Here is a 9,317-nt window from a genome sequence, read left to right on the forward strand (position 1 = left end):
CGCCATTTATCTTGTTCCAAAACATTTTCATCTCCGAAGGAGACCCCATTCACATTAAGCATACTTGTTAGAACTTCCCTGTCCCCAGGTCCTGGCAACTACTAATCTATTATCTCTATGGATTTACCTATTCTGGACATTTCATATGAAAGGAATCATTCAATATATTTCCTCTTGTGACTCTTCTTTCACTTAGCCTAATATTTTTTCAGTTCATCCGTGTTGTAGCATGTATCAATACTTTCACTCCTTTTTATGGCTAAATATTAATCCATTATTTATTCCTTCATCTGGTGATGAACATCTGGGTTGTTTCCACCTTTTGGCTTTTTTGAATAGTGCTATGAATATTCATATACAAGTATTTGAACACTTTTTTTTTTCAATTCTTTGGGATAGACCCAGGAGTGGAATTGCTAGGTTATATAATAATACTGTTTAACTTTTTGTGAAATTGCCAAACTGTTTTCTATGGTGGCTGCACCATTAAACATTCCACCAGCAACGTACAAGAATTACAATTATTTCTATATCCTCAATAACACTTATTATTTTCTGGGGTGTTTTCTATAAGCCATCCTAGTGGGTATGAAGTGGTAATTGGGTTTGATTTACATTTCCTTAATGACTACAGATGTTGAGCATCTTTTCATGGGTTTAGTAGTCATGTGCATATTTTCTTAGAAGAACTGTCCCTTCAATTCCTTTGCCCATTTTTATTATTATTATTTATTTATTATTATTATTATTTTTTTGTCTTTTTGCTATTTCTTTGGCCACTCCCGTGGCATATGGAGGTTCCCAGGCTAGGGGTCGAATCGGAGCTGTAGCCACCTGCCCCTTTGCCCATTTTTAAATTGATTTGTTTCTCTTTTTGCTGTTAAGTTGTAAGAGACCTTTATATATTATAGATACTAGATCCTTATCCGATATACATAAATATTTTCTCATTCTATCTGTTGTCATTTCACTTTCTTGATAGTGTCCTTTGATGCACAAAAGACTTTAGTTTTGGTGAAGTCTAATGAATTTTGCTTTTCATTTGTCACCTCTGCTTTTGGTGTCATACCTAATATTCCATTACCAAATCCAAAGTCATAAAGATTTACCTCTGTTTTCTTTTATGACTTGTGGAATTTTATGTTGCACACTTAGTCTTTAATGCATTTTGACTTTTTTTTTTTTGCATATGGTGTAAGGTAAGGGTCTCACTTTATTCTCTTGCAAGTGGATGTCCAGTTGTTCCAGCATAATTTGTTAATGAGACTATCCTTTGCAAACTGAATGGTCTGGGATCCTTGTCAAAAATCAATTAAGTATGGATGTATTGTTTTATTTATGGACTCTCAATTAGACTTTGCAGTGTGTTTTGAAATTAGGAATGTGAATACCTCATCTCTGTTCTTTTAAAAATTATTTTGATCTGTTTCAAGTTTGTATCTGGGGCCTATTGCAATTCCTTGGAAGTCTCAGATCAATTTTTATATTGCTACCAAAAAATGGCCATTGAGATTTTCATAGGGATTGCACTGGTTATGTAACTTTAGATACTATTGCCATCTTAACAATATTAAGTCTTCTAATGCATCAACACAGGATGTCTTTCCATTCATTTAGGTCTTCTTCAATTCAGCAGTGTTTTGTAATTTTCAGTGTATAATATTGCACCTACTGGGTTAAATTTATTTCTAAGCATTTTATTCTTTTTGATGCTACTGAAAATTGATTTGTTTTTGTAATTTCCCATCTGGATTGCTCATTGCTAGTGTTTAGAAATACAAGTGATTTTCATGTGTTGATCTTTTATACTCCAGCTTCATTGATTTTTTTTATTAGCCCTATTTTTTTTTTGTGTGTGGATTCTTTAGGATTTTCTGTATAAGATCATACCATCTACAAAAAGGGATAATTTTAGTTGTTTCTTTCCAACTTGGATGGCTCTAATTTCTTTTTTCTTCCCTTATTGCTCAAGTTAGAACTTTCAGGACAATGTTGCTTATACAGTTTTGAATAGAAGGAGCAAAAGCAGGCATTTTTTGGGTTGTTTCTGATCTTAGGGGGAAATCTTTCAGAGTTTCACTATTGAATTTGATGTGTGTGTGTATATGTGTCAGATTAATCCTTAATCAGAGAAAGTTCTCTTTATTCCTAGCTTGTTGAACGTTTTTATCATGAAAAAGTATTGGCTTTTGTCGAATTGTTTTTCTGCATCAGTTGAGATGATCATAAATTTTTTCCTTCACTCTATTAATATGGTATATTACATTGATTGATTTTCATATGTTGAACCCATCCTGAGATAAATATCATTTGGTCATAGTGAAATTATTTTTAACATTCTACTGGATTCAATTTGCAAGGATTTTGTTGACAAGTTTTTTGCATCTATACTCATAGGGGATATTGGTCTGCGATTTATTTTCTTGCGATGTCCCTGGTTTGAGTATCAGGTAATGTTGGCCCCATCAAATGGATTAAGTATCATTCACTACTTTTCTATTCCTAGAAGAATTTGAAAAGGATTGGTGTTAGTTGTTCTTTAAAAACTTGATACAGTTCACTAGTGAAATCATCTGGTCCTGGGATTTTCTTTGTCAGAAGTTCCCTGCCCACACACAGATTCAGTCTCTCTGAATGGACTTTTTATGAGTTCATTCAGATTGTTTTTTTCTTGAATCAGTTTTGATGGTTTGTGTGTTCTAGGAATTTGTCCATTTTATCTAGGTTACCCAATTTGTTAGTGTATGTTGTTCATGGTTTTCTCTTATAATGCTTTTTATTCCCTAAAATTTGCTAGTAATGTCCCCATTATGCTGTATTGAATCATTTTTTTTCCTTAGGATTCACTTGGATTCTATAAACCGTCAGCTATTTTCCAGAGTTCCCACAAAATCAATTATTAATTTTTTAAAATCTCACTGGTTTATGAAACCTTGAAAAAATTACATTTGATCGCCTTTCTCAGTGACAGGTTTTACATTCTAATTTATCACTTGGACCCTAAGCTTGTTTTGTTTTATTATTTTTCAAATGATTTTTATTTTTTCCATTATAGCTGTTTTACAGTGTTCTGTCAATTTTCTGCTGTACATCAAAGTGACCCAGACACACATACACATATACGTTCTTTTTCCCATATTATCCTCAACAAAGTCAATTCTGACACCTATCTTCTTAGTGTTTGCGTGTAGGGATGGGCCCTTGTAGCTTCCTATTCTGCCATTTCCACTATCCTTTGTTTTGTTTTGCTGTCGAACAGAATGGCTGGCGAAATGCCTCTGATGTGTTAAGTTCCTTCCTGCATCTATCCCCAATGACTGGGAACCAGTCCTCCATAGCCCACCTTCCTACTCTCTGAGTTACCTGTCCCCTCTGGTTCTGTGAATCCCCCTCTGGTTCTAACTCCCCTCCAAATATTCCCCACTACCCCCTTTGCACTTTTAGCATTCTAAGATCTTTTTCGCACTCTAAGATCTTTTTCGCACGCTAAGAGCTGGCTCTTCTCCTTTCTTCAACTCTCTCTCCCTCCACCCTCCTTCCTCCTCCTCCCCCCCTTCCTTCTTCCTCCTCGTCCCCACCACGTCTCTTTCTCTCTCCTCCTTCAGAGATTCAGAGCTACTTCACAGTCATTCCCCTGCCGCTTGCCCCAGACTACGCGCCCTGAACCTGGGCAAGGGAGGCGGGAGGGGTGGAACAGGCAGTCACTTGAAGACCCTAGGGCCTCCCGCCCGGATTAGTTTGTTTTGGGCTGTTGCAGAACAGGGCGTGCACGTGCGCATCTCAGGAACCCGCAGAGCGCGGGCCCCGCCCCCGCCGCCGCCGCCGCCGCCGCCGCCGCCGCCAGGATGTGGATGTGAAATGCGCGACTGCGCCCGGGCCCCTTGCGCGGGCCGAGAAACTGGAGAGGGGTGTTCTCTGTTTAAAAAAAAAAACAAAAAAAAAACCCCAAAAAAACAAAAAACAAAAACCAGAAACGAGCTAGCGAGAAAGAAGGAAGAGGAGAGAAAGGATGAGAAATTATAACCAAGGTTATAGGGGCCCAGAAGCTGGAAGGAAGGCTTCGGGACCTCCGCTCGGCTCTGAGGCCGGAGGAGGGGCTTTTCCGTAATAACGGACGAAACTTTGGAGCCAGCCAGCCGTTAAGGAAAGCAAAAAAAGGTACTGTTGGACTGAGGCACATTCCAGCTTCAGTGGGGAGCGCCCCGAGCGCGGCGAGCTGGGAACCCGAGGCCCGGAGAAGAGCCTTAAGATTCGGGCCTCCTCTACCAGGTGACCGCGTCTCCCAGCTGCCCGGGCAGCGCCGGCGCGAAGGGCGGCCGGCGCCTGCTGCCAGATCTCACGTACTCGATTTAAGCAATAATGTTCAAGCTATAAGCAGACTTACATATTTTTAAATGAATGTTATTATTCCCTTTTTTCTATTTGAACTTTTCTTGGAGTGAATTTCTTACAATAATTTAGTCGTTTTCTGACTTGTCTCAGTTGTCTTTTCCTTAAATAGCTGACTTAATTATTGGCTGTTACCACGGGTTCTATCTGTAGACGGCTTGGTCTTAAAGAATTGTTTCCCCTGAGGGGTCGCAGCCAAGGAACAAGGCTTTCTATGGACCCCTCTCTGAAATTATTTACGTTATCCCCTGTGTTTACTAATATTTTTAAGGTATTTCGGAGCAAATTGAGAATAATATTCTCTAACCTCTGTCTCTGTTCAGGTGGATAATGTAGCTGTCCCAGATTCTGTTTGCACTCCATTTACTATAAAAATATATGTGAGATCTGGGGGAGAATGTGAAGAGTTCTGCCTCCGTAAGTAATTTTCTTTTCTTTGATTCACTCAAGAAATATTCAGCACCTCTTGTATGCCACGCAGTGTGCTACGCAATAAGAGTACAGGACTCACCGTCTCTAAGGAAAGATAAAACAAGACAGAAAGTACTGGTGGTGGTCGTAAATCTTTCAGTGTTCTGTTCTAAAGCTACCTTCTTAGGAAATCTTTCCCTTTATACAAAGACAAATGTCTTAACATACTGAAACCACACTTGTTTTCCTACCAAGCCAAACACCCTTAATTTGGTAAAGATTGTCAAAAAGATTTTATAATAAATAAAACAACGAATCAACATGTAAACTCTACCTAGAAGCTACTGGTAGTATTTTTTCTTTATTGGAACTGAGGAGGGAGAGAGAAAGAGAAATCGTGCTCCCCTCATTATGAATCATGTAATGAAATGACTTTTGTTGTTGTTAACTCAGATGAGAAAGCTCTTGTTACACATAAAATTTGAAGTTAGCAATCCATGAGGCAAATCTCAGGATTCTTCTACCTGCCAACTTCTAAATCACCATTAGTTGGCATATAATTTTAAAGCTGCTTTAACATGTAAACCGTTTTTTATTAGTTGCCATACTTTCAAGCCTTATATAGGAATAGTAAGACAAAACAGATTTGGCCTTAGAAATTAAGGAGTCTGTCTTTGTAGGGGGGAAGGGGAAACTAGTTTGCACAAAGCTGAATAATGAGATAATGTGTTTTCCTAAGGACAATTGAGATGTGATTGATAAAAGGAGGGAAGAGAGAAATGGGGACAGTGTGTTACTTTTTTGCCAGGAAAAGTACCTCAAGTAAATAGTTCCCAGGAAGGGGAAGTAAACCTAACCCTAACCCACAGAGTCAAAGGAGGATATTTCTGGAAAGTGCAATCAGAAAGTGACCCAGTGTTGTCAGGGGTTGATCAGCTTGAAAGAAGAATTATCTTTGAAACAGAAGAGCAGAATTAATATTTTCCATGCCCAGTCCTATATGAAGTAGATTAATCAGGTATAAAGTAAAAAAGAGGGGAATAGGTTTCACAGTTTCAGTTGAAAAGTAGTACTCTTCCAGAAAATAGGTGGTGATGGAACTGCAACTTGCCCCTGGGCAAGATTGGAAAACTACCTTTGGGTGCAAATGCAAGTGGTATTGATCTTTTCTTTTTTCTGTATTTTCCCTTTTGTATAAGAAAATGTTATCAAGTGTTGAGGAGGTGTGAATAAACATTACTGAGGAAAGAGTAAAATTGTGTAAAATTTACAGAGGAAAGTTATCAGTATCCATGAAAAATTTAAAGGGACATTCTTTGACTCAGCAGTTGCATCTCTAGAAATTAATCTCCAGATATACTTGCACATGTGTCAAATGGACCATGTATAAGAATAGCCGCTGTAACTTTGTAGTAATAAAAGATGAGAGGCAGTTTCAGTGGTCATAAATAAGGAAGGATTGATTAAATTATGAAGTTTCCTTAAAATTAATAATGTATAGCTACTAACCAAAATGCAGCAGCTCTAGAAAATATGTAATGATTTCCAAGACACATTGTTGAGTGATATAAGAGAGGTACAGGTCAATGTATGTAAAAAACTTCAAATTAAAATTTAGAAATATCTGTGTATATTCTTATATATAGATATGGAGTATTTCTGGAAAGACATACAAAAAGTCATTGACTATTGTCTCAAGGGAGGGCAGTGGATGACTATAGGCTGTGTGGAGGGAGATTTCCTTTGTACTGAATACAATTTACTACCAGTTTTAAAAACAAATATATGGACTGTCTAAAACAAGTAAAATAAATAGCTAATAAAGTAAGTCAAGTACTAGTAGAAGGAAGTTTTGTTTTTCTTGAACTGACCACATTCTGTTTTCTAAGAATTCTGCAACTGTCAAAATTGCATTTACAGGAAGAGAACAAAGAAAATTTGAGGGTAGGTTTCAGTTAGTCCTTATCTAAGCCTTGATTTCCTCATTTGTAAAATGGGTACACAGGTGCACTTTGCAGTGTTATTGTCTGGGTTAGACATAAAGAGTATACATTATTATGCATAATAGTACACTCACTCACTCATTCATTTACTTCTGGCTCATGCCTCCAGTTTCTCCAGTGCACTTCCCAATTGAAGATCAATCTGGGCCACAAGAAGGAAGAATTTGGGTATAACCACGGCATTTTCTCACTAGCACAGGATTTACCATTAACAACAAGTCCCATTCTCTTGGATTTTATTCACTAAATAAACATTACCTGTCGAGTACTGTGCTTTGATACTTGGAAACAATGATGAGCAAGACAAAATTGTGCTTTAAGAAATATTAGGTAGTTTATCCATGAGTATGTCTGCATTCAAATAATATAGAACAAAATTAAAGTTTCTTTTTGCTGCTACTCCTCTCCCCAGAGGCAACTGCTAATATCCTTATAAAGATGGGGGAAATCCTCTGTGACTTAGGGTTTTGTTTGGTGCATATTTTTTCTCCCCCTTAAAGTAGCATCATATAGTACATACTGTATGAATAAATGTACCATATTTATTCTATTGGTGGACATTTAAATTGTTTTCTGTTTTTACTGGTATAAAGTGGGTCATTAGGAGTTCCCATCCTGGCTCAGTGGTTAATGAATCCGACTAGGAACCATGAGGTTGCAGGTTCGATCCCTGGCCTTGCTCAGTGGGTTAAGGATTCGGCATTGCCGGGAGCTGTGGTGTAGGTTGCAGACGTGGCTCGGATCCCGTATTGCTGTGGCTCTGGTGTAGGCCAGCAGCTATAGCTCCGATTCGACCCCTAGCCTGGGAACCTCCATATGCTGTGGGAGCGGCCCAAGAAATGGCAAAAAGACAAAATAATAATAGTAATAATAAAAAATAAAATGGGTCATTAATCCTTGGTTATATATGTTACAAATGTTTTCTGTGAGCTTGTTACTTGTATTATTACTTTATATGAGGTATTATTTAGCCTACAGAATTTTAAAACTTTGATGGAAAATGTATCAATTTTTTAAAAAGATGTTTTAACAACTTTATCTCAAGATCTTTTACACACCCAAGATTATAAACATATTCTCCTACATTGTCTGTTAATATTTTACATTTACATATTTTGTCAACCTGAGCTTTATTTTCAGTGTGTGTGAAGTTGAGGTAGGCAGTATAATGTCCTTTCCCCCACGACGGCCATGTTTTAATCCCTGGAAACTAAATATGTTAAGGTACAAGGCAAAATGGAATGTACGTTTCACATGAAATTAAAGTAGGTAATCAGTAGACCTTGAGATGGTGTATTAGTTTCTGATTGTTACAAATTTAGTGGCTTAAAACAACATACATTTATTCTCTTACACTTCTTGATGTTAGAAGGCCAAGATCACTTTCACTGGGCTAACGTCAAAATGTTTTCAGGGCTGGTTCTTTCTGGAGTCTCTGAATGGAAAGTCCCCCTTTTTGCTTTTTTCCTCTTCTAGTGGCCACTTGTATTTCTTGGTTTGGGGCCTCTTCCTCTATCTTAAAAGCATATCTATAATCTCTGTTTCTGTCATATCTCCTTCACTTCTCTGTCCTCAACCTCCTTCTACTTGTAAGGACACTTGTAATTATATTTAGAGTTCACTCAGATAATCAAGGATAATCTCCCCATTTCAAAATCCTTAATTTAATTACATATACAAAAGTCTCTTTTTCCATAGATGGTAACAATCATAGGTTCTAGGAATTCAGGCCTGGATATCTTTGGAGGACATTATTCACTCTGCCATGTACAGAGAGGTTATTCTGCATTATCCAGATGGTCCCAATGTAATTATAATTCTTATAAATGGAAGAAAGAGGCATAACAAGGAAACCAGAGAGCTGGCAGTATGAAAAAGACTTAGTCTGATGTTGTTGGCTCTGATGATGAAAAGAGAGGGCAATAAACCAAGCAATATGGGAGGCCTCTGGAGAGTGGAAAAGGCAAGAAACATATTATCCCTTAGAGCCTCAGAAAGCAACAGCCGTATTACTATATTGTTTTAACCCAATGAAACCCATTTCAGAATTCCTTTTAAAATTTTTAATTTAATTTCAGTAAGAACACTATACATGAGATTTACCCTCTTAACAATTTTTAAAGTGTGCAATACAGTATTGCTGACTATAGGGTAGGTAGAGTATTGTAGGGCAGATCTCTAGAACTTATTCATCTTGCTTAACTGAAACTTTCTGCCTGTTGATTAATGATTCACATGTCCCCTCTCTCCAGTTCCTAGCAAATACCATTATTCATTTTGACTCTATGAATTTGACAATTTTAAATACTTTGGGCAAGTGAAATCATGCAATATTTATCTTTTTGTGACTGGTTTATTTCACTTAGTATTATATCTTCAAAGTTCATCCATGTTGTTACACATTGCAGAGTTTCCCTCTTTTTTTTTTTTTTTTTTTTTTTTTTTTTTTTTTTTTTTTTTTTTGCTTTTTTAGGGCTGCACCTGTGGCACGTGGAGGTTCCCAGGCTAGGGGTC

This window comes from Sus scrofa, chromosome 1, assembly GCF_054392235.1.
Source record: "Sus scrofa isolate SSC_HxYL_T2T_F1_AM1 chromosome 1, Sscrofa_HxYL_maternal_Yorkshire_Landrace_v2.0, whole genome shotgun sequence".
Taxonomy (NCBI): domain Eukaryota; kingdom Metazoa; phylum Chordata; class Mammalia; order Artiodactyla; family Suidae; genus Sus; species Sus scrofa.